Consider the following 6,000-nt stretch of genomic DNA (forward strand, 5'->3'; position numbering starts at 1 on the left):
AATAGCAGAAGAAACCGGGTGACAGGAGGACTATCCCACAAAGAAAAGTAGGCCAACGTGGTCCTCAACCACACCCCAATCACAGCCATCATCCCTACTGCAGGCAGAGTACAATTTATCAAAGCTCAGATTTAAGGTGGCAGTTGGAATGAGATACAACTACTTTGTGGGAGAATCCAAAGAGCATGGCAGCAAGAAAGAGAGAGACAGAGAGAGAGAGAGAGAGGTTAAGAGAGATGGAAGAGTGCTTTTTGGGGCCATGGCGCATTAAGAGTGTTCTATTGGACAGAATAAAAAGAGGTTGACTTCTTGAATACTTAATGTGGCCAGTCAAGCTCAAGGCTGGCTAAGGTTGGTGACACATTTAGGCTAATGTCCTGGCCCCCTCTCCAGTAGAAGCCATCTTCATCCTAGCTCATTTAACTGCACTGTAGGAGCAGGAGAACTAGAGTGCAGATGCTACCAGGCTACACGGATGGTTAGCTTGTTCAGAGGACTGTCAAGCCCTGTGGTACTTTGTGTGCGAAATCTGACAGATGTAAATGCCTGATTGATGCCTTTCAAATCTTCAGAGGCAACCCTCCAGGATTAGTTTTCACTCTTTTTACTTTGTGGAGATGTGTAAATACAGAGGGAGTGTGGTTTTATCAACTTCGGCTGATCTTTTCTACAATTGTTCAGTTGTAGCTGTACAGAAATTGCCACCGTAGATATACATACACAATCAGTATAGAACGTAACCATGCACCATACATGAGAGCAAAAAAAAATAAACTGGACTTTCAACCGAGAGGTTGGTGTTGGTGTCCCGTGTGAAACCAAAAGTCAACGTTGACTTTTTGTTTAAATTGTGTGGGCTACGTAAGTTAACGTTCTTACGTAACGTTCCTTATGTAATGTTCTTAACTAACGCCACAAACATAGATATTTTAACCCAAACCATGATCTTTTCCTAAACCTAATCAAGCAGTTTTGTTGCCTAAACTTAACTAAGTAACTTTAGTCTTGTTTGAACTGACAACGGGACTCCCAGAGCATTGAAAAGTAATACCAAGTGGTCCTGACCAAGCTGACGGCGACCGTTACAATGTGAATAGATGATAACGGCCTTCTGAACCTTCTAGTACGTGGAACAGGCCCCTTCTAAACCATATCTATGAGGCAGATAACCACTGATAACACCTTTTGAATGGCGTGTTGACATTCGAAACGGGTGGAATATGTAGGTGTCAAAAGTAAAATAATTCAAATGAGGGATCATTCTTGGTAGCTCTATATTGAAAATATCTGTGGAGAACAACATTATTCTGAACTCTGGGATTGCTCTGTAGTAGGAGTCTTGTCTTTAAGATTACCAGTACAAACAAATATGAAGTGATGCTTTTGACACAAAGTCACGTAAATTGTTGAAGTAAGTGGTAGGTTCCAGAACCTCGGGGGGACCCAAGGTGTGTATTTAATTGAAATGATAAAGGAATTAAGGGAACATTTGCAAGAATTGGGAAGCCTTTGACCGTGACGATCAGCTTTTCCTCCATGTTGTTTTAAAGTGCTCGTATTATGCTCATTTTCAGGTTCATAATTGTATTTAGAGGTTATATCAGAATAGGTTCACATGGTATAATTTTCAAAAAACACCATATTTTTGTTGTACTGCACATTGCTGCAGCTCCTCTTTTCAACCTGTGTGTTGAGCTCTCTGTTTTAGCTACAGAGTGAGACATCTCACTTCTGTAAGATCTTTGTTGGGAGTCACACATGAGCAGTACCTAGGTAAGGACTACTAGCCAGTCAGGAGCAGAGTGTGAGGGCGTGCCCTGACAGTACCTAGGTAAGGACTACTAGCCAGTCAGGAGCAGAGTATGAGGGCGTGCCCTGACAGTACCTAGGTAAGGACTACTAGCCAGTCAGGAGCAGAGTATGAGGGCGTGCCCTGACAGTACCTAGGTAAGGACTACTAGCCAGTCAGAAGCAGAGTATGAGGGCGTGCCCTGACAGTACCTAGGTAAGGACTACTAGCCAGTCAGAAGCAGAGGATGAGGGCGTGCCCTGACAGTACCCAGGTAAGGACTACTAGCCAGTCAGAAGCAGAGTATGAGGGCGTGCCCTGACAGTACCTAGGTAAGGACTACTAGCCAGTCAGAAGCAGAGTATGAGGGCGTGCCCTGACAGTACCTAGGTAAGGACTACTAGCCAGTCAGAAGCAGAGGATGAGGGCGTGCCATGCTAGCAGCTAGGCGAGCATTATAACGTGTGTTCCAAAGTGACCACGTTTGTCTCTGAAGTAAATGCTGGACTACAATAGAGCTGTTTGGAGCAGTTGGTGAACAGTGTTTTCTGCTAGAGATGGTAAGTCCCTTTGGGATGGATTTTGGGCTATTTCACTTTGTAAACCTTTAACATGCACAGAAAAGATGTAAAAAGGGAAAAAGCCAAAAAGCATAATATGACCACTTTAAGTTCTTTTTTTTTAGTTGAATGGCATTGTTAAAGTTGAACCAAATGTTGCGCTACTGAGCAACATTTAAGTCCATGTGCGTAAATGGGGCACGATATGAGACCGCCGGTGTGCATTGCATTTTTTTTTGTTTGTATTCCAAAGCTGCATACTAAGATGATTTGGTGACAACTCTTCCTTAATCTTCATTTCCATTGTATCTGTGTGTGTTCCATCTGAAGTTGCAGGACAGAATTGCACTCAGCTACAAGGGGATTAATCTTGTTCCATTGCATGATGTATAGGGGTATTTTTTATACTCGTGATTGGATTTTTGTAAATCAGCAACATCAATGACATGTCTAGGAATGTAGCAATACAATACAATAATTGGATTTTCTATGGTTAAGGAAATTAAGGATTTATTTTCAGGATTTGCAAAGTAAGGATGTAAAGTACTGAGTACGGATTTAGTTCACGTTTCAGATTTAGATAAGGGGTTCTGGCTCTGATATTAACAGCTTGAGGGAGACATACAGTAGACCGTAACTCCAAACCCACGGTCAGAAACAACGTAGTACTAATCCTAACCTTAAAGGGTAACCCTATTTTCCCATGTTTTGTATCTAACTGACTAATGGGAGCCAGCATGTTTCCACATGTAAATGGTTGAATTAGGTTTTTTTCCCCAACCAAACCAGAGTGGTGATTGTTGGAACAGTGGAAAGATGAACCAAGACGGCTTTTGGTAGTTTTATTTAGTTTCTGTCCACTTTGAATGAAGTGTGTTTTACAATGAAAAAATGACTGATTATTTAAATGGAGTCTGGTGGGTTTGGTGATAGTAATTTCTGGGCTGTTTCTTTTTAATCTTACTCTTTAACAGAAAGGTCGACCTCCGAAGGGATCCTTTCCATAATGTTATCAGACACTTAGAATAATAATCTGAGCCTGTCAGCGGCAAAACAAATACTTTTTGTGGACGTAAATTGAAGTTGATCAATTGCCTTATTAACTTACATTGTAGCTTTTTTTGCCACTGCCGACTGCAGAGATCTCTCTTAATACTGGACCGATATCAAAGATTGTTGTTCCCATCATCGTCACTTAGACACAAACACATAGGAAAATAGGGTCCATGTTTAACCCCAGGGAACAGGAAATGATGCAGTCCAGACCGGATCAGGAGGTCAGTCATTATAAAGGCAACTTCTGTCTTTGGGTTTCACTGGAAGGAGGACAGGAGGCATCTCTGGCCTCCTGGTTAGGAGGAGCTGTGATGTGACAGCACCTGAGAGTGTAGGACACAGTATCAAGTTGTAGACTAGCTTTGAGCTACTCTCTGTCTCTCTGTCTCTGTCTCTCCCTCTCTCTCTCTCTCTCTCTCTCTCTCTCTCTCTCTCTCTCTCTCCTCAGCCCCGCAGAATTAGCAAGATTATTTTTGTAGAGAAATATTAATAACAAAAAAAAAGTTTTATTACTGTACAGCTTTTGTATAAGAACAGACGGTAAGGTGTTACAGTGTTATTGTTTGACCTCAACTGTGCTGTGTGTAATTGTTTGATGCATTTATAATCATATTTATTAAATGGAAAGACGTCTGTTAACTGTGTTCTCATTTTCTTACAATATTTGTAAAGAAATACTATGTATTTGAGTAAGTAATATTCAACCTATAAAGAAAACAAAACAAGCATGTGTTTGTATTTTCTTCGACACAAACACATTATTTACATGTATTTTTAGATTTGCAAACATGTAACAAACTTATGGGAGCTCAAAGGTCCGCTCAGTTTTTTTTTAGCTTTCAATTGCATATTACTGTCCCGCTCAGAGAATAGAGTTGGCCCAGTTGTCCAGTTGTCCACACTTAGTTCGATTGATGGTCAATTGATGACACCTTTCCCAGCTCTTTTGCTGAAGAAATCCATTGATGTGATTGAAATTCCAGAAAATAATAGTAAGTAGACCTCAGAGATTAGGTTATGTTGCTACCATTTATACAATGCTTCCAAAGAATCAATACTGTATTAAGTAGCCTTTTAACACCCAAAGGCTTTCCGGTTAGTACTTAATATTGTGCTTGCCTAGAAGAATCAAGTGACAACCCTTTGTTTGCAATTACAACTACCGCTTATTGGTAAGATAGAACTTTGCGATGAAGATTTCCATTAAATCTTGTATGAACATCCATATCCATGTAAGATCACTGTACATGGACGACAACACAGCTAAAATGTTAAAGCGCTGTCGGCAATCAACTTTATAAACAGATTCAGAGAGAATTAAGGCTTACAGACTGCACAAAAATTAAAGAGAAGCTAACCCAATATCGAGCTCATTAGATTTTAGAGGGCTGCATTCCCCTCAGAAGTGACATTGAGCCCCATGCATACATGTTTGTCTTATAATGATTCTAATAATGTTAAAATGATTCATAAATAAATAAAATAAATAATAAATAAAAATAAATTCATAAAAGATAAGAAATCCTGTCATGATTTCAGAGAATGTGTAAGACCCAAATGCAGAGAGCAGGCAAGAGTAGTGTTGCTTGAGGATTTAATCCAAAAAAATCAAAGATATACAAAAGTCCATACTAACAAAAGGAGTCCACAAGGCAGCAGGCAAAAATACCTCCAGAATGTGGAGGAAACAAAAGACAGGAATACCAAAACTGGAAACACAGAGACAACGGGGTAGACTCCACAAACGACCACAAAACAGAATACAATGACCTGACAACAGACAAGGGAAACACAGAGACTAAATACAAGAGGTAACACGTTATCCAGGGACAGGTGACACAAGAGGAAGGAACAGGTGAAACACATCAGGGCTGGGCAAAACAATGAAAAAAGGCGGGAAAACACATGGCAGGAAGTAAAACAAGACCAGACAAGACAGAAAAACCAGACTACCAAAATAAAACAGGAAACACAAACATACAACAGAAACATCCAACCATGACAAATCCCTACACCTGGTTCAGAAAATCACTCTAGAAAGACTAAAACACAAAGCTAACATGGCCACTAGTCATTACTTTAAAATTAATTAGACTCTTAAAATTACACTGCCATAATGGCTTAAAACTATAGATCGTTGGCAAACAAGTTGAATGCGTTTTTAGTTAGTGTAAGCACATTTCGATTTTTACGATAATACAGACACCAAATACCACTCTTTGTCTCCATCTGGTGGTTTAAAAACTCCACTGTCAAAGCATTTATTTTGTAATTACAAGGATGACACTTCACTTCCAGGTCAAATTAAACAGGTGCCACTGCTATCAGTTTGAGTTTGAGCTCAGGGGATTCAGATAACCAGAATTGAGTGTAAACAGCGTTGAACATCACAAGTTGCTGGGTCAAACTTAGTTACACAATTCCACTTCAAATTATCTGTTACACTCATGATTCTGTCCTCCGTTACAAATGTAAGTGTTCTTTGTTTCACGGTTTGGCCATGACTGAATTATTATTTAGCTCCTTCCTGCGTTGTTTGCCACCACGCACCACAAGTCACACTTTATTGCTGCCATTCCACTAAACTACTGTATT

The sequence above is a fragment of the Sander vitreus genome, chromosome 2, assembly GCF_031162955.1.
Source record: "Sander vitreus isolate 19-12246 chromosome 2, sanVit1, whole genome shotgun sequence".
NCBI lineage: Eukaryota > Metazoa > Chordata > Actinopteri > Perciformes > Percidae > Sander > Sander vitreus.